This window comes from Lathyrus oleraceus, chromosome 1 (genome assembly GCF_024323335.1).
Source record: "Lathyrus oleraceus cultivar Zhongwan6 chromosome 1, CAAS_Psat_ZW6_1.0, whole genome shotgun sequence".
NCBI classification, from domain to species: domain Eukaryota; kingdom Viridiplantae; phylum Streptophyta; class Magnoliopsida; order Fabales; family Fabaceae; genus Lathyrus; species Lathyrus oleraceus.
The window spans coordinates 362,744,680-362,764,784 of record NC_066579.1 but is presented as its reverse complement, the minus strand read 5'-3'; positions in this window follow the sequence as shown (position 1 = coordinate 362,764,784).

The following is a 20,105-nucleotide window of genomic DNA, read 5'->3' as shown; positions in this document are numbered from 1 at the left end:
AGATGGACTTAAATTTTGCATCATTTGGATTTTTGATGAAGAAGTGATGGGCGCTTGAAGTTGGACTTTTTTGCCTTTCAATGCATTTGGTCCAAAGTGACCTATAATGTTTTGCATTATCACATGTATTTATTTTGAGATTTTGAAATTTTGTTCAACATAAAATTTTAAGTAGACACAATAATCTTTCCAATTCATTATATCCCACCTCAAAATCATAAAAAAGGAATGAGTTATGTTCTTGGGAAGTTGACCTAAAATTAGGGTTTAAGTCAAAATGACCTATAATGTCTTGGAATGGGAGATGACCTTCCAAGCTTCAAATCAATTTTTTATGAACATGAAAGTTGTTCATATTATCCTTAAGAACATTGTTTCTTTTGGGATCATCTCCATTTGACCAACATATAAAAAGTTAGGTCTCAGTGCATTTCAAAATAGTCAGATGAATTGACTGATCAACTTCTCAAGTTCACAACTCATATCTTGATGAATTGATGATTGAGGAAACTCAAATAAGCTCAAATATGAATGAAATGACGAATTAGAGAACTTCCCTTGATTGTATTTGACCTTGGGCTGAGGTTGCTTCATTAGCAAGGCATTATGGGTGATCAGATGAATTAGGGTTTCCTTGAGGAACAAGCCTCAAACCCTTTGACTTGCTTTGATCAAAATAATGAATTGAGATGCTAGGGAGGCATATTTAGTGGCTGAGAGGTTTGGTAACCATTTCCATGCTTGCCTTCATCTTCTCTTGGCCATATCTTTGCACCAATGATCTCCTAGGAGCTTTGGGACCTTGTGATTGCTCAAGCTACAAACAAAAGATATTAGTGACATATTTTTGTGCTTTTGGTTAGTGAATAAAGATGAGAAAAGCAATAATATACAATTCAAGCATGCTTGGTGATCTCAAACCAGCTCACAAGAGATCCCACCCAAAGGCAAAAGGAACCAAGATGCTTATGATCCTTGAGGCTTTGCAAGCGCAATATTATGATGCCATGAGGGATCTTAGGGCCAAAATTGGGGTCTTACACTCGACCATCCTCAGCAGGGTTGATCCCACTTTTACTCCCCAGTGTAGCGGTGTATTCGTCACTTTATGATTTATTGATTAAATCAAAAGCAAAGCATACAAAGAAATCGAGTCGCCACCGCACTTTTATTTATCCAAAGGAATGGATAAAAAGCGAACAAAAGCCTAAGAAGTTTTACACATAGAAAACTAATGAAAGATCAGAGATCGGGGTAAGGGGTAAATTACGCAATGGGAAGGTGTTAGGCACCCAAAACGTCCTAGGTACTCCTAGGGAGCCCTTTTCACACTTGTTGTACGAAAATTTATTTGTTTATGAAATATTTATTGTGCAAACATTGATTGGGAGGATGAGAAAAGAATATACAAGTTATTATTTTTGTGCTTGAACGGATGAACCCGTTGCCTACGTACCTTTCCATGGAAGGCAAGGATCAAAACGCCGTAGTTCGGCTAAAAGATTTCCAAAAAGTAAGTGAATCGATTTTAAAACAAAAGCTCTAAGGTCTTTCATTATCAACGGGAGAAAACTCAACCTGAATCAACAATCCACCATGCGAGGATAGCTTCAACATACTAGTGAGGGGTTAACCCTATAAAAAGTATGGAAGACTTACAATCAACTCACTAAGGATACGGTAAGATTTACATCAACCACTATGATAATTGAAACTTATGGCTAATGTATGAAAAACTTATCAAGAATGGACAAAGCCATAAAACAATTGAATGAGTGAAATTAATTGATTATGAGTATTCACAAAAATATGGTCAAAGTATGATTAGGATTCAATTCAAAAAAAGTATTGTAACACCTCAAAATTTGCCCTCCTCTCTTGGGACTAGTTTAACATATTGCATATCATTTTAGGTCATTAGGCATTGCATATTGCATATCATGTGGTTACATTGTGCAAGTCATCCTCCTAGGTCTTGATCAGAAGATGAAGAGGTCATGATGCAAGCTAGGGTTTCATTGGACTGGATCACTAACTGTCTGAGGGTTGTGGTTCAAATTAGGGTTTCATGGTTCTCAAGGAGATTGGTCTACATCTTGGTTGAAATGATACATCATCATCATCATGGTCTTGATATCATCCAGAACATTCAAGAGATTGATCAGATACCTTGGGATTAGGGTTTTGACCATTGGTCAACCCTAATCAGCTGCATTGGGCCAATCAGGGCATGGCATGGAGATGGGGTCTATGATGGATATGGGGATCATTTCATGTTTGTATTGAGCTTGTGGAGGCTAGGGTTTCATCCTTGAGCCATTTCATCAGAGAATTGGGGCTCAAATTGATCAGTGCATTGCCAAATTCATCTATCAGCTGAAAAAGTCAACTGTGGTCAATTGTGCTTGATTTTATGGATTTGGAAGTGGGAGAGAGTTGGATACACTTCATTCATGTTGAAACAAGCTTCATTTGACATGTCAAAGCTCAAGAATGAAGAAAATAAAGTCAGACAAAAAATTGCCAAAAATAGAAAGTGACTTGTAATGGAAGTTCAAGCATTACATGTCCAAAAAAGCTTCAAATGAAAATTTGTTCAACATGAAAGTTGTAAATCTTGCTCTCACCTTTCCAAAAAGTCCAAGAACTTGAAATTCTCATGTATGGTTGACAAGTTATGGTCCATTCATTTTCCAAAAATGCCTACAATCAAAGTGGCATAACTTTCACATGGAATGTCCAAAATGAGTGATCTTTTTATGAGAAAACTCCATTTCACATGTACTTTCATGGTGCATAATCAAAATTCATCAAAAATGGTCAATGCAAAAGGTCAATTTTCAAGTGCAACAATTAAAATCCAAGGGCAAAATGGTCCAATTGGAGAAATACATGGAATTTTGAAATGAGGATTTTTGCAACACTCTCCAAATGCAAATTAGAAGTTGTTTGAGCTGTCATGAGCTGTCACATGGCAATATTTGGCAAGGCCATTTTGGAACTTTCACTTAAGTTTCACATTATGCTAAGTACTTGAATTAAGCTAATTGAGATTAGTGCATTGGATTAAGGTGGAGTATAAGTTACTAATTGTAACAGAATGTTGATCACAATTGCACATTCCAAGAAATCTAACCAACTTTCCCTCCATTTTTCCAAATTCTCCAAAATCTTCATCAAACATTTTTCATCAAATCTTCACCAATTCTCAATCATTTTTGCTGATTCTTCTTGATTCGTGCTCCACATACATTGCTCTACAACTGTTTTGGTGAATTAGTGGAAGAAGCTTCAGATTCGTGGACTGTTCATCATGAGCTCATCAATGGCATTTTGAGAATTCTTCCAATTTAAGCATCCTTGAGCTAAGGCACGAGTTGTATTCAACTTCCTCACCATCAATCTCAATCTGTTTTTGGTTTTGGCTCGAAAATACATCAAGAATCATCGACTGCTTCATCATAAGGTTAATTTTCGAATCTCACCATTTCTTGAATTGTGACATGCGTTTTGTAGATTATTCAACGTAGATTAACATGATATGCTTGGTTTGTGAATTGATTGAGTGAGGTGAGAGAAATCTGAGTTTGAATGTTTGGATGTGAAACTAAAATCGCTCGATCCCGATTGTATGTTAGGAATTAGGCTAAGCTAGTTATGTATTCGTCATGTACACGTTCAGACGGTTCCAACGGTTATAAGTTTGTAGATTTTGGTTGCGATTTGATGATTTTCATTTTCTGGAATTTTCTGAGTTTGCTGTTGGTGAAGAACGTGTGGAAAGCATGTTTGATCTTCTATTTCGCATGGCCTTGTTTCAAATGTTGTTTACCGCCTAAGCCAGCCTATCAGAGCGTGCCATGTAACCTAAACTAAACTACGTCGTTTTGATCAGGCGCGTTAGTATTACAAGTTTGCCACTGGTCCTATTTAATTTATTATTATTTCATTTTCATTTTCTTTGGTTATTTCATTTGATTACATGATCTTAGAAAATTCATAGAGGCTTCATTTTTCATCCAAATTTTGTGAAATTTTTTGCATTGTTCTCATGATGATGTGAAGAATTTAATTATGATTTTTGTGAAATTTTTGCACGTGTGGAAATTTAATTGGCCTAAGGTTTGATTGTATGTGTCACATTTGCATATGTTTTGCCAAATCCTTCATGAAATGATGATGCTTGCAAATAAATGGATGAAAATTTTTATGCTTGTTCTGGACATGTTGATGGTGATTTCCATGTAGAGTTTGTGATTTTTGGATACTTGATTGATGAGGTATGATTTTTTGATTAAGGTGTGACAATTTGTGTCACACCAAGCTAGGTCAACTTCATGATTTTATTTAAAATGCCTAGAGATGTTGATTTGAGCTGAAATTTTGTGTGGATGGTCATTGATATGTCAAGATAACATGTGATTTTTTCTGGATTTGTTGATGGAATTTTCTAATTGATTGATAATTTTCTTCCCTGTGTGCTCATTTGGTAACATTGTGTGACACATGTTAGCATTTTGTTTGTGAAATTCTCATAGTGTATTGGATGAAGATGAAATTTAACATGTGGATTTTAGACACATTATAGGTCATTGTGGTGTTGATCCCATTCATTTCTCATGCCTTGTCACTGTTTTATGATTTTTGGAAGTTGATGTTTATGTTGATGTCTTGAATTGGCTTGTATAAATGTGTCTGGACTTCTGGATTTTCATTTACCTACTTTCTTTTGTCCAATTGAGCTGAAAATTGACATGCTATGCCTTGAATGTGTCCTGTTTAGGTGTGAATGTTTGTGGAATTAATTGAATTGTTTTGATATGCTTTTGATTGAGATAGTTCTGTTTGGTCATTTGGAGTTGCAAATTGCATGTTTGGTGCTATTTTGTGCATAAAATGATAATGGTGATTGATATGAGCATGGGACCAATTGCATTTGCTTCTAATTTGTTTGAATGTGATTTTGGATAAATTTCACTTGCTGTTTTGATTTTTTCATTCCCTTTGGACCCTAGGCTTGGCCTAGTGGTCTAGTTTCTCACATTTGGTTTGGATTTTCAGGTTGAAATGCAAAAGGCTTAAGGGAAAAAGTGCAAGTTGATTAAATTGAGTTTTGTTTGATGTTGTAAACTAACATTGGTTTTGTGTTGTAGGGTTTGATGCTTGAGCTTGAGCTCATGGCTTGCACTTATGTGCATTAACTTGTGTTGTCTGTATAGATTGACTTTTGCTGTTTATTGTTGGTTTGTCTGAGTACTGATGATACTTGATTGATTTCAGGTACATTTAGTCGCTTACAGTTCTTTAAGAACTTGCTTGCTGCTGCTTGGTTTTTAAACCAGTTGAGGTAGAATCTCTATACTTCATGTAGTCTGGAAGACCTGGCCTGTTACCTGGCCAGGCAACTGTCTGAAGTCCTCCTTAAGAGGCGATGTTTGTGATTGTTTACTTTTGTGCCAAGCAGGTAAAGACCTCTATGAGGCAATTGGCGGAACCCAAGGGATATGCAATCTATCCCCCGCTATTCTGTTGAGTCGTCCCTCTGCTCGCACCACTGTGTTGACGCATTGGGACACAAACCCAAGATCTTGTACTTTGTACAGTTGTGTCAGAGTCTTGAGCGTAGAAGGGTCCCTCCATTCTGGACCCACGCTCCTTTGTCTGAAGCTCTCCCTGGACAGGGATAAGAGTTGTGAAGTCTAATCTTCACTCACCTTTCATCTACTTCACCTTAGCCTCTCAATGGCAAGGTTAAGAGCGAACTCTACCTTGTACAGATGACTTGCTTCGGCAATCGAACCCTTTGTTTGAGCCTCACTTGACTGGATATAGTGTGTGCTATGTGAAATGTTTGTTTTATTGTGATTGATGCTTGCATGCTTGCTTTCTTCCTGGATAGGATTAGCTTGCTGTTGCGCATGTAGGTAGAAACCACAACATAGGGCAATGATGCATGATAACACTAGGCTCGAGTACAGCTCCCTGGTAGTGTGTCTCCCCTTGGTTTCTGGCTAGAATTTCTTTCCCTTTCAGGGGAACTACATCGCCCTGATCCTCGTTCCAGACGAGGTATGTAGGCAGGAGACCGTGCGAGGTCTCTCCGGGCACTTTTTTTTCTTTTTTGTGTGTGTTTGCTTGTTATCTTCTTGTGTGTCAGGATATGGATGTAAGCCCAGCGATTGGCTGTCCGTATCCTGATTGTGTGTTTGGTTCGGATGCTGATGTAAGTCCAGTGATTGGCATTCAGGCTCCATGTTTGCCTGTGTTTGTGTTTGCTTGTTTGGCGTGTGTGAGCCGAACTACGGCAGCTCTGATTCTCGTTCCAGACGAGATTTGTAGGCATAGAATGCGACGTCCTATCGAGCTCTCTTCCTCTTAACCCCATATGTGTTGTCTTCGGTGCGTGTGTGTGTGGTGTTTTAGCAACCTTTTCTTTTCTTTTAGAACGTGGATCCCGTCGAGTACGACGGACGTGAGGGGTGCTAATACCTTCCCCTTGCGTAACCGACTCCCTTACCCTTTCTCTTTGGTCGCGAGACCATGCTTTTTCCAGGTTTCTCTGAGCGTTTCCTTTCCCTATCTTGGGATAAATAATGCGCAGTGGTGGCTCTGTGTGTTTTTTTGTTTTAGCCCGCCGGTTGTTTTTCGCGGATGCGACAGCTGGCGACTCTGCTGGGGAATAGGATGTTGACCTGAGCTGGTCCATCTTCCCTAAGCGAGTCTTTCCTAGCGTTCTAGGATAGTTTAGGTTGCTTATGCTGTTATTTATTGCATTTATTATTCTGACCATGTATATTCGCATAAATATTTGCATGCATCATACTATCATGTTGCCGTCCTCTGTGCAGGTGGTTCCTCTGTTTTGGGGTGGGTGTTCTGAGTGGGGCTAAAACCCAGGCCCGAGTATACACCTAGGATTAGTGTGGTCTCACGTTCTTCACATGTTGGGTTGACATGATTGTTGTGACGTGACATACCACAAGCCGGACGAGGTTCTTCTGAGAGGGCTCTTCCTTGTGGAGTTTCCACAATGGTTGAGTTTTATCTCTTTTGAGCTGTTGACTTCGGTGACCGATCATTTCCCGGATCTTTGGTTTAGACGATCTTAAGGGAGCTACAACGGCACACCCGAAAGGGCAAACCCGTTGAGTATCTTTGCCCGATTGTCGAGACCATTATCCGCCTTAGGATGACCTGATTAGAATTTACCTGTGAGGGGAGGGTGATTCTTACAGATGCATGTTCAGATGGTGACTCAGATGGTGACTTTTGGTTCCGTTGATCAGAGTCATATTTATAAGTCGGATTTATGGTCATTTCTTTCTGAGACGCCAGAGTGCTGTCCGAGGTATTTATCAGTGGGGATCCGTTTATTTCAGGATTCCCCGGGCCGATTCAGAGGTTTTCAGGTTATCTGCTCAGAGATTGTCTGATGATGATGATGATGATGATGTATCTGTCAGTTCCGTTTATTTCGGAACCCTTGAGTGGGATTTGTGGTTACATATTCCTTCAGATGGTTGTGATCAGTCCAGAGATCAGGCTTCAGTGCACCAGATGATCAGATGACTTGGAGGATGGCAACGCATTGCATTCATTCATCAGCATCATCTCATCTTGCATTTATCTGCATCTAACACATGTTTATCCATATGCAGGGACCTTTTGATCGAGATCCTGGTTGAGAGGCTTCTTAGACATGAGGAGACCCGGTTTGAAGGACGATGTGGCTTACAGTTTCTTTGACCCAGAGATCAGTGTGCTGAAGGATATGATAGCATTGATTGCGCCTGACCATGTGGGGATGTTCAGAGAGGCATACGGTGGTATTCTGAAGATGGTTTTCAGACTCACTGACAGTAATAGGGACGCCATCCACACTTTTCTCCAGTTTTATGATCCTGGTTTGAGGTGTTTCGTTTTTCCGGACTACTTGTTGGGGCCTTTGATGGAGGACTATGCTGGCATCCTGGGTATTCAGATCAAAAACCAGGTACCTTTCCTTGCCACTAAGGAGGAGCCTGATGTTGGGGAGATCTCTCGTGCTCTTTATTTGAGCCAGGAAGTGATTAGAGGAGGTTTGAAGGAGAAGGGGAATTTGCCCGGTTTTCATCTAAGCCTCTTGGAAGCTAAGGCCAAGGAGTATGCTGCTTTGGGCAATTGGAGGGTTGTCTGTGCTTTGATTGCTGTGAGCGTCTATGGAATCGTCTTGTTCCCTAACCAGAAGAATTTCGTGGATATTAATGCCATCCGCTTGTTTGTTCAGAGGAATCCTATCCCCACCTTGATCGGAGATATTTATTACTCGGTCCATAATCGGAACGAGAAGAGGCGTGGGGGATTGATTCGATGTTGCGCTCAGTTGCTATACAAATGGTTCATGGGGGTATTTGCCTACCAAGGGTGCTTTTGTTCTTCTTGACCATACTGTTAGTTGGGCGACCAAGTTGATGGGTTTGCGCGCCAAGGACATAACTTGGACTCATATCGATGAGGCGGGACGAGATTTTATTTGTAGCTGCGGGAGTTTTCCTAATGTGCCTCTTATAGGAGTTCAAGGGTGTATCAGTTATAACCCGACACTTCTTAAGAGACAAAGGGGATTTGCTCTGGAGGTTCCTCCTCTCGAGTATGAGATTCAGGACTCTTGTTACTTCCTTGTCGAGAGTAACCGGTCAGCATTGGAGAAAGTGTCTGAGGCATGGCGTAATATTCAAAGGAAAGGCAAGATTCCTTTTGGTAGAGCTAATAGTAGGTCTTTCCCTTTGTTTGATGAATGGCTCAGAAGGAGGGTGGAGTTCACTCGTCTACCTTTTCCTGTGGGTGATCTGTGGTATCCGGTGATTGAGGAATCTCATTCTTCTATCAGTATAGAAGAGTTCTTGGAGATGAAGAGGGAGAGGGATCAGTTGCAGGTAGAGAAGACCGAGTTGGAGATGAGGGTTGCTAGAATCCAAATGACTAATCAGGAAATCAAAGGGAAAATGGAGGACCAGGATAAGAGACATGCTCTTGTGGTGAAGCGCTTCGAGATGGACACCACGTATTATGGCAAGGTCAGCCAAGCACTGGAGTCATCCATAAAGGAGCATGACCTTACTAAGGAGAAACTAGCTAGGGCCTTGAGGGTTATTGAAGAAGAGAAGAGGAGGCAAATCCTTGTGAGGGATCAGAGAGATGCCGGAGCCAAAGTCCTTGCTACAAAATGGGAAGCTGAGAAAGCAAAGATTATTGCTGAGAGAGATCACTATCTTGCTGAGAGGGATCATTACTTCAGACAGATGAAGATGCACCAGAAGGAGATAGGGAGATTGCAGCAAGAGAACACTGAGCTTAGGTTCGCGGTGAAGTTTACCCAGATGGTTGATGATACAGAGCCGTCTGCGGGACCTCCTTCAGTGTAGACCTTTCTTAGTTGTGTTGGATTACCGTCAGGCTTGTTGACGGAATTCATTTGCTTGTATTTCTTTCCTGATTCTGGAGACTTGTATCTGATTTGATGTATGACTATGGCACTTATTGTGCATTTTGGTATGCATTGGTTATTTTCATTCAGTAATTAATCCTCAAGCTTTATTTGCTTTGCTTCGCCCACACGAGCACATACATGGTTTGGTGATATCTTTGCTGAATCATCTATCCCTGATCTGTATGTTGAAATTGAATGATGAATGTCAGAATATTGCTGCCGAAGTATTATTTTGTCTCGATGAAGCCAGGATCGAGAGACAAAGTGTTCCTCATGTGGATAAGCACTGCATTCATGCATGATCATAATAACTTGTGTTTTATTTTGCAGGTCTGTTGCTAACGTGCTTGATTGTTTCAGGAATCATTGCTCGTGCTCGCAGAACTGTACCTTTGCACTCAACCAGACCTCACAGATACTTCACAAGGCACAATACTTCCAGGCTAATGGATCTCCCAAGTACTGATCTCCTCGAGCTGAAAGACAAGATGAATGAGCTGATCAACATTATGCAAGGCTTTGCGGTTGGTCAGAAAGCTCTGGCTGATAAGGTTGAGAAGCTCGAGTGGGCTTCTGCAGCAAACAGTGGTGTAAACCTGGATGGTGTCTCCAACCAGGGGCTGGGGTCTAGAGATGGTGGTAAGAGGACAACGGTCGGTATTGTAAATAATGTTGCTGGTTTCGGTGGTGCTGGTGGTCAACCTGGGCCGGGTCAGAATCTGAAAGATAGTCTTTTCCCTCCTTTCTTCGGTGTTGAAGATGACAGAGAGGAAGATAGAGAGGCCGATCAGTTCTCAATGCACAACGAGCCATTTGGTCAGTATGGTGCTCATCCGCAGAACAAAGAGATTCAGCTGCTGGCTGAGAAAATCAGAGCTCTTGAAAGCTACGCCACTCCTGGGGTGGTTAATATGTCAAATATGGGGTTGGTGGAGGGGATCGTGATCCCACAAAAGTTTAAGGCGCCCGCATTTGACAGATATAATGGGAGTTCGTGCCCTGAGACTCATCTTCAGGCCTTTGTCCGCAAGATTTCTGCATACACAATGGACCAAAAGCTGTGGATGTATTTCTTCCAGGACAGCCTGTCCGGAGGCTCACTGGAATGGTACACCAAGCTCAAGTCCTCGGACATTAAGAATTGGCAAGATCTTGGGGACGCATTCTTTAAGCAGTATCAGTTCAATGCTGATATGGCCCCGAGTCGTACCCAACTGTAGGGTATATCTTAGAAGAATAACGAGGGGTTTAAAGAATATGCCCAAAGATGGAGGGAATTGGCTGCCAGAGTGCAACCTCCACTTGTTGACAGAGAGATGTCTGATCTCTTCATGGGGACTTTTCAGGGAGCATATGCTGAGAGGATGGTTGGTTGTCCGGTGACCAACTTTTCTGATATTGTGGTGGCCGGAGAGAGGATTGAGAGCTGGTTGAAGCTTGGTAAGATACAGGGTAGTGCCTCTTCTTCAGGGTCGAAGAAACCTTTTGGCAATGGTCAGAGAAAGAAAGAAGGGGATACCAGTGCTGTCTATGCACAGAGAGGACCCAGTAGGGATCGTTACTTCCAGCACACTGCTGCAGTAACTATTCCTGCTGAGCAATCACAACAGCAACAACAGCAGCAACCTCAACAGCAACAGAGACAACCGTTTCAGTAGAGGCCGCAGAGGGCCGGGTACCAAGTCAGGGGCCGGATGAATGACAGGCAGTTTGACAGGCCTCCGGTGACTTATTCTTTTCTGCTAAAGAAGTTTATGGATTTGGGGTTGGTTCAACTCAGGACTTTGGCACCTTTGAGACCTGATCAGAGGCCAGCCAATTATGACGAGAATGCCAAATGCGAATTCCATTCGGGTGCTCCCGGACATAACACTGAGAACTGCAAAGCTTTTAAGCACGTAGTTCAAGACCTGGTGGATTCGAAAGCAATCAACTTCGCACCATCTCCCAACGTCAATGTTAATCCCATGCCTGCGCATGGTCAGAGGGGAGTGAATGCAATTTCTGAGGAGAGTAGGGTTGGGATGTCTACTATTGATCAGTTGAAGACTCCTCTGGCTGAGGTTAAGAGGCAGTTGATGCTGAATGGGGTCTACCCGAGCTGTGACATGGATTGTGCTGCGTGCACTGCTTTTGTCAATGGGTGTTCATTATTGAGGAAGACTGTCCAGGGTCTGATGGACGAGGGGAGTATTCTGATTGAGAAGGCTGGTAAGGGGAAATATGAGATCTCCACCATAACAATTTACTTTGATCCGGTGGATTTGTCTACTCTTGTTGAGGCGGCTCCAGTTACCATCACGGTACCTGGACCAATTCCATATGACAGAGATGATGCCGTGTCGTGGCATTATGGTGGAGAAGTTTATTGCAACGGAGAGAAGGTGGAAGACCAGACTGCAGGTGAAACCACCGTGTCAAAGGTGGATAATGCCGGTACCAGCGGTTTCACTCGTAGTGGAAGATTGTTTGCCCCGGAAGCGTTGAGAGGAGGAGAAGGAGAGAAAGAGAAAAAAGAAAAGGCCGAGGCTTTAGCCAGGGCAAAAGGAAAAGCTGTGGTGAATGAGGGTACTCCAGTGGTGACACCGGCGCCTGCGGGGTCGGATGGAAAACTTGATGATGATGTAGAGGAATTTTTAAGAATCATCAAGAAGTCTGAGTACAAGCTGGTTGATCATCTGCAGCAGACTCCCTCCAAAATATCTATCCTATCGTTGCTGTTGAGCTCTGAGGGGCACATGGAGGCTTTGTTTAAAATCTTGAAGAAAGCCTATGTTCCTCAAGAGATTACAATAAACCAGTTGGAAACGGTCGTGTCTAATGTGCATGCCAGCCATGGGCTGGGTTTTACAGACATGGACCTGACGGTGGATGGGAGGAATCACAATCGGGCACTACACATTGCTATGGAATGTAAAGGAGCCGTGCTTTCGCATGTGTTAGTTGATACCGGCTCCTCTTTGAATGTGTTGCCAAAGAAGGCTCTGGCAAAGCTTAACTGTGATGGGCTGATTTTGACTCCGACTGATTTGATTGTGCGGGCTTTCGATGGGTCAAAGCGGGCCGTGTTTGGAGAGGTTGAGCTGCCAGTGAAGATTGGGCCAGAGGTGTTCGAGTCAACATTCTATGTCATGGATATTCAGCCGGCATACAGTTGCTTGTTGGGTAGGCCATGGATTCATGCTGCTGGGGCAGTAACCTCGACTTTGCACCAGAAGCTGAAGTACATCTGGGAGGGCCAAGTCGTCACTGTGTGCGGAGAAGAGGACATCTTTGTCAGCCACTTGTCCTCATTCAAATATGTGGAGATGGACGGTGAAATCTGGGAGACGCCCAGTCAAGCTTTCGAAACCATTAAGGTGGAGAATGCTTTGTTTGCAAAAGAAGAAGAGAAACCGTCCATATCTTCGTATAAGCAGGCCGCTGAGGTGGTGAAGAATGGAGAGGCTCCTGGTTGGGGCAGAATGATGGATGTCTCTGCGAAGAAGGATCGCTTCGGAGTGGGATACAAGCCGGATAGAGGCTCGTCGGGACAAGGCAGAGCACGTCGTACGTCAATCACCTTCACAAGTGCCGGAATGCTGGATCCGGATCACATCTGCATGATGGGTGACGATGCTGATAGCGACTGCGACATGGACCGGTGGATAAAGCCGTGCGCGCCAGGGATGGGAATCCAGAACTGGAAGGCTGAAAGGATCATCCGGGTCACTCTGCTGGAAGAGTAATATTTTTCCTGTTTTGATTTTATTTGCATGAAAGCCATACGTGTTGCCCGACACGCAATGGTCCATTGTAAGGGCCACCTCATGTTCATATTTGCAAATTCGCATCATTAATAAAAGGATGTTTTTTTCAGTTAAAAGCGGTGTTCCTTGTTTTTCATTTATTTTTGCAGTTTAAAAATAAAAACAAAATAAAAATGGCAATGCTTCATTTTTTCTTTTTCAATTTGTCTCACACCGGTTCTAAAGCAATGCATGAATCAACATTCATGCAGATGCGATATCTCTCCGGATCTCATTGATAACAATCCTGTTACGCCCTTGTATGACTTCGACAATCCGATCTATCTTGCTGAAGAAGAAGACGAAGAAGATTGTGAACTGCCAGGGGAATTAGCCAGGTTATTGAAACAAGAGGAGAAGGTGATTCAGCCGCACGAAGAGCCGATTGAGGTTGTGAATTTGGGTACCGACGAGGTTATGAAAGAGGTGAAAATCGGGGCTGCTTTGGAGGAAAGTGTTAAGAGCAGATTGGTAGTGTTGTTGAAAGAGTATGTCGACATCTTTGCCTGGTCTTATCATGTGGATTTTAGACACATTATAGGTCATTGTGGTGTTGATCCCATTCATTTCTCATGCCTTGTCACTGTTTTATGATTTTTGGAAGTTGATGTTTATGTTGATGTCTTGAATTGGCTTGTATAAATGGGTCTGGACTTCTGGATTTTCATTTACCTACTTTCTTTTGTCCAATTGAGCTGAAAATTGACATGCTATGCCTTGAATGTGTCCTGTTTAGGTGTGAATGTTTGTGGAATTAATTGAATTGTTTTGATATGCTTTTGATTGAGATAGTTCTGTTTGGTCATTTGGAGTTGCAAATTGCATGTTTGGTGCTATTTTGTGCATAAAATGATAATGGTGATTGATATGAGCATGGGACCAATTGCATTTGCTTCTAATTTGTTTGAATGTGATTTTGGATAAATTTCACTTGCTGTTTTGATTTTTTCATTCCCTTTGGACCCTAGGCTTGGCCTAGTGGTCTAGTTTCTCACATTTGGTTTGGATTTTCAGGTTGAAATGCAAAAGGCTTAAGGGAAAAAGTGCAAGTTGATTAAATTGAGTTTTGTTTGATGTTGTAAACTAACATTGGTTTTGTGTTGTAGGGTTTGATGCTTGAGCTTGAGCTCATGGCTTGCACTTATGTGCATTAACTTGTGTTGTCTGTATAGATTGACTTTTGCTGTTTATTGTTGGTTTGTCTGAGTACTGATGATACTTGATTGATTTCAGGTACATTTAGTCGCTTACAGTTCTTTAAGAACTTGCTTGCTGCTGCTTGGTTTTTAAACCAGTTGAGGTAGAATCTCTATACTTCATGTAGTCTGGAAGACCTGGCCTGTTACCTGGCCAGGCAACTGTCTGAAGTCCTCCTTAAGAGGCGATGTTTGTGATTGTTTACTTTTGTGCCAAGCAGGTAAAGACCTCTATGAGGCAATTGGCGGAACCCAAGGGATATGCAATCTATCCCCCGCTATTCTGTTGAGTCGTCCCTCTGCTCGCACCACTGTGTTGACGCATTGGGACACAAACCCAAGATCTTGTACTTTGTACAGTTGTGTCAGAGTCTTGAGCGTAGAAGGGTCCCTCCATTCTGGACCCACGCTCCTTTGTCTGAAGCTCTCCCTGGACAGGGATAAGAGTTGTGAAGTCTAATCTTCACTCACCTTTCATCTACTTCACCTTAGCCTCTCAATGGCAAGGTTAAGAGCGAACTCTACCTTGTACAGATGACTTGCTTCGGCAATCGAACCCTTTGTTTGAGCCTCACTTGACTGGATATAGTGTGTGCTATGTGAAATGTTTGTTTTATTGTGATTGATGCTTGCATGCTTGCTTTCTTCCTGGATAGGATTAGCTTGCTGTTGCGCATGTAGGTAGAAACCACAACATAGGGCAATGATGCATGATAACACTAGGCTCGAGTACAGCTCCCTGGTAGTGTGTCTCCCCTTGGTTTCTGGCTAGAATTTCTTTCCCTTTCAGGGGAACTACATCGCCCTGATCCTCGTTCCAGACGAGGTATGTAGGCAGGAGACCGTGCGAGGTCTCTCCGGGCACTTTTTTTTCTTTTTTGTGTGTGTTTGCTTGTTATCTTCTTGTGTGTCAGGATATGGATGTAAGCCCAGCGATTGGCTGTCCGTATCCTGATTGTGTGTTTGGTTCGGATGCTGATGTAAGTCCAGTGATTGGCATTCAGGCTCCATGTTTGCCTGTGTTTGTGTTTGCTTGTTTGGCGTGTGTGAGCCGAACTACGGCAGCTCTGATTCTCGTTCCAGACGAGATTTGTAGGCATAGAATGCGACGTCCTATCGAGCTCTCTTCCTCTTAACCCCATATGTGTTGTCTTCGGTGCGTGTGTGTGTGGTGTTTTAGCAACCTTTTCTTTTCTTTTAGAACGTGGATCCCGTCGAGTACGACGGACGTGAGGGGTGCTAATACCTTCCCCTTGCGTAACCGACTCCCTTACCCTTTCTCTTTGGTCGCGAGACCATGCTTTTTCCAGGTTTCTCTGAGCGTTTCCTTTCCCTATCTTGGGATAAATAATGCGCAGTGGTGGCTCTGTGTGTTTTTTTGTTTTAGCCCGCCGGTTGTTTTTCGCGGATGCGACAGCTGGCGACTCTGCTGGGGAATAGGATGTTGACCTGAGCTGGTCCATCTTCCCTAAGCGAGTCTTTCCTAGCGTTCTAGGATAGTTTAGGTTGCTTATGCTGTTATTTATTGCATTTATTATTCTGACCATGTATATTCGCATAAATATTTGCATGCATCATACTATCATGTTGCCGTCCTCTGTGCAGGTGGTTCCTCTGTTTTGGGGTGGGTGTTCTGAGTGGGGCTAAAACCCAGGCCCGAGTATACACCTAGGATTAGTGTGGTCTCACGTTCTTCACATGTTGGGTTGACATGATTGTTGTGACGTGACATACCACAAGCCGGACGAGGTTCTTCTGAGAGGGCTCTTCCTTGTGGAGTTTCCACAATGGTTGAGTTTTATCTCTTTTGAGCTGTTGACTTCGGTGACCGATCATTTCCCGGATCTTTGGTTTAGACGATCTTAAGGGAGCTACAACGGCACACCCGAAAGGGCAAACCCGTTGAGTATCTTTGCCCGATTGTCGAGACCATTATCCGCCTTAGGATGACCTGATTAGAATTTACCTGTGAGGGGAGGGTGATTCTTACAGATGCATGTTCAGATGGTGACTCAGATGGTGACTTTTGGTTCCGTTGATCAGAGTCATATTTATAAGTCGGATTTATGGTCATTTCTTTCTGAGACGCCAGAGTGCTGTCCGAGGTATTTATCAGTGGGGATCCGTTTATTTCAGGATTCCCCGGGCCGATTCAGAGGTTTTCAGGTTATCTGCTCAGAGATTGTCTGATGATGATGATGATGATGATGTATCTGTCAGTTCCGTTTATTTCGGAACCCTTGAGTGGGATTTGTGGTTACATATTCCTTCAGATGGTTGTGATCAGTCCAGAGATCAGGCTTCAGTGCACCAGATGATCAGATGACTTGGAGGATGGCAACGCATTGCATTCATTCATCAGCATCATCTCATCTTGCATTTATCTGCATCTAACACATGTTTATCCATATGCAGGGACCTTTTGATCGAGATCCTGGTTGAGAGGCTTCTTAGACATGAGGAGACCCGGTTTGAAGGACGATGTGGCTTACAGTTTCTTTGACCCAGAGATCAGTGTGCTGAAGGATATGATAGCATTGATTGCGCCTGACCATGTGGGGATGTTCAGAGAGGCATACGGTGGTATTCTGAAGATGGTTTTCAGACTCACTGACAGTAATAGGGACGCCATCCACACTTTTCTCCAGTTTTATGATCCTGGTTTGAGGTGTTTCGTTTTTCCGGACTACTTGTTGGGGCCTTTGATGGAGGACTATGCTGGCATCCTGGGTATTCAGATCAAAAACCAGGTACCTTTCCTTGCCACTAAGGAGGAGCCTGATGTTGGGGAGATCTCTCGTGCTCTTTATTTGAGCCAGGAAGTGATTAGAGGAGGTTTGAAGGAGAAGGGGAATTTGCCCGGTTTTCATCTAAGCCTCTTGGAAACTAAGGCCAAGGAGTATGCTGCTTTGGGCAATTGGAGGGTTGTCTGTGCTTTGATTGCTGTGAGCGTCTATGGAATCGTCTTGTTCCCTAACCAGAAGAATTTCGTGGATATTAATGCCATCCGCTTGTTTGTTCAGAGGAATCCTATCCCCACCTTGATCGGAGATATTTATTACTCGGTCCATAATCGGAACGAGAAGAGGCGTGGGGGATTGATTCGATGTTGCGCTCAGTTGCTATACAAATGGTTCATGGGGGTATTTGCCTACCAAGGGTGCTTTTGTTCTTCTTGACCATACTGTTAGTTGGGCGACCAAGTTGATGGGTTTGCGCGCCAAGGACATAACTTGGACTCATATCGATGAGGCGGGACGAGATTTTATTTGTAGCTGCGGGAGTTTTCCTAATGTGCCTCTTATAGGAGTTCAAGGGTGTATCAGTTATAACCCGACACTTCTTAAGAGACAAAGGGGATTTGCTCTGGAGGTTCCTCCTCTCGAGTATGAGATTCAGGACTCTTGTTACTTCCTTGTCGAGAGTAACCGGTCAGCATTGGAGAAAGTGTCTGAGGCATGGCGTAATATTCAAAGGAAAGGCAAGATTCCTTTTGGTAGAGCTAATAGTAGGTCTTTCCCTTTGTTTGATGAATGGCTCAGAAGGAGGGTGGAGTTCACTCGTCTACCTTTTCCTGTGGGTGATCTGTGGTATCCGGTGATTGAGGAATCTCATTCTTCTATCAGTATAGAAGAGTTCTTGGAGATGAAGAGGGAGAGGGATCAGTTGCAGGTAGAGAAGACCGAGTTGGAGATGAGGGTTGCTAGAATCCAAATGACTAATCAGGAAATCAAAGGGAAAATGGAGGACCAGGATAAGAGACATGCTCTTGTGGTGAAGCGCTTCGAGATGGACACCACGTATTATGGCAAGGTCAGCCAAGCACTGGAGTCATCCATAAAGGAGCATGACCTTACTAAGGAGAAACTAGCTAGGGCCTTGAGGGTTATTGAAGAAGAGAAGAGGAGGCAAATCCTTGTGAGGGATCAGAGAGATGCCGGAGCCAAAGTCCTTGCTACAAAATGGGAAGCTGAGAAAGCAAAGATTATTGCTGAGAGAGATCACTATCTTGCTGAGAGGGATCATTACTTCAGACAGATGAAGATGCACCAGAAGGAGATAGGGAGATTGCAGCAAGAGAACACTGAGCTTAGGTTCGCGGTGAAGTTTACCCAGATGGTTGATGATACAGAGCCGTCTGCGGGACCTCCTTCAGTGTAGACCTTTCTTAGTTGTGTTGGATTACCGTCAGGCTTGTTGACGGAATTCATTTGCTTGTATTTCTTTCCTGATTCTGGAGACTTGTATCTGATTTGATGTATGACTATGGCACTTATTGTGCATTTTGGTATGCATTGGTTATTTTCATTCAGTAATTAATCCTCAAGCTTTATTTGCTTTGCTTCGCCCACACGAGCACATACATGGTTTGGTGATATCTTTGCTGAATCATCTATCCCTGATCTGTATGTTGAAATTGAATGATGAATGTCAGAATATTGCTGCCGAAGTATTATTTTGTCTCGATGAAGCCAGGATCGAGAGACAAAGTGTTCCTCATGTGGATAAGCACTGCATTCATGCATGATCATAATAACTTGTGTTTTATTTTGCAGGTCTGTTGCTAACGTGCTTGATTGTTTCAGGAATCATTGCTCGTGCTCGCAGAACTGTACCTTTGCACTCAACCAGACCTCACACATACTTCACAAGGCACAATACTTCCAGGCTAATGGATCTCCCAAGTACTGATCTCCTCGAGCTGAAAGACAAGATGAATGAGCTGATCAACATTATGCAAGGCTTTGCGGTTGGTCAGAAAGCTCTGGCTGATAAGGTTGAGAAGCTCGAGTGGGCTTCTGCAGCAAACAGTGGTGTAAACCTGGATGGTGTCTCCAACCAGGGGCTGGGGTCTAGAGATGGTGGTAAGAGGACAACGGTCGGTATTGTAAATAATGTTGCTGGTTTCGGTGGTGCTGGTGGTCAACCTGGGCCGGGTCAGAATCTGAAAGATAGTCTTTTCCCTCCTTTCTTCGGTGTTGAAGATGACAGAGAGGAAGATAGAGAGGCCGATCAGTTCTCAATGCACAACGAGCCATTTGGTCAGTATGGTGCTCATCCGCAGAACAAAGAGATTCAGCTGCTGGCTGAGAAAATCAGAGCTCTTGAAAGCTACGCCACTCCTGGGGTGGTTAATATGTCAAATATGGGGTTGGTGGAGGGGATCGTGATCCCACAAAAGTTTAAGGCGCCCGCATTTGACAGATATAATGGGAGTTCGTGCCCTGAGACTCATCTTCAGGCCTTTGTCCGCAAGATTTCTGCATACACAATGGACCAAAAGCTGTGGATGTATTTCTTCCAGGACAGCCTGTCCGGAGGCTCACTGGAATGGTACACCAAGCTCAAGTCCTCGGACATTAAGAATTGGCAAGATCTTGGGGACGCATTCTTTAAGCAGTATCAGTTCAATGCTGATATGGCCCCGAGTCGTACCCAACTGTAGGGTATATCTTAGAAGAATAACGAGGGGTTTAAAGAATATGCCCAAAGATGGAGGGAATTGGCTGCCAGAGTGCAACCTCCACTTGTTGACAGAGAGATGTCTGATCTCTTCATGGGGACTTTTCAGGGAGCATATGCTGAGAGGATGGTTGGTTGTCCGGTGACCAACTTTTCTGATATTGTGGTGGCCGGAGAGAGGATTGAGAG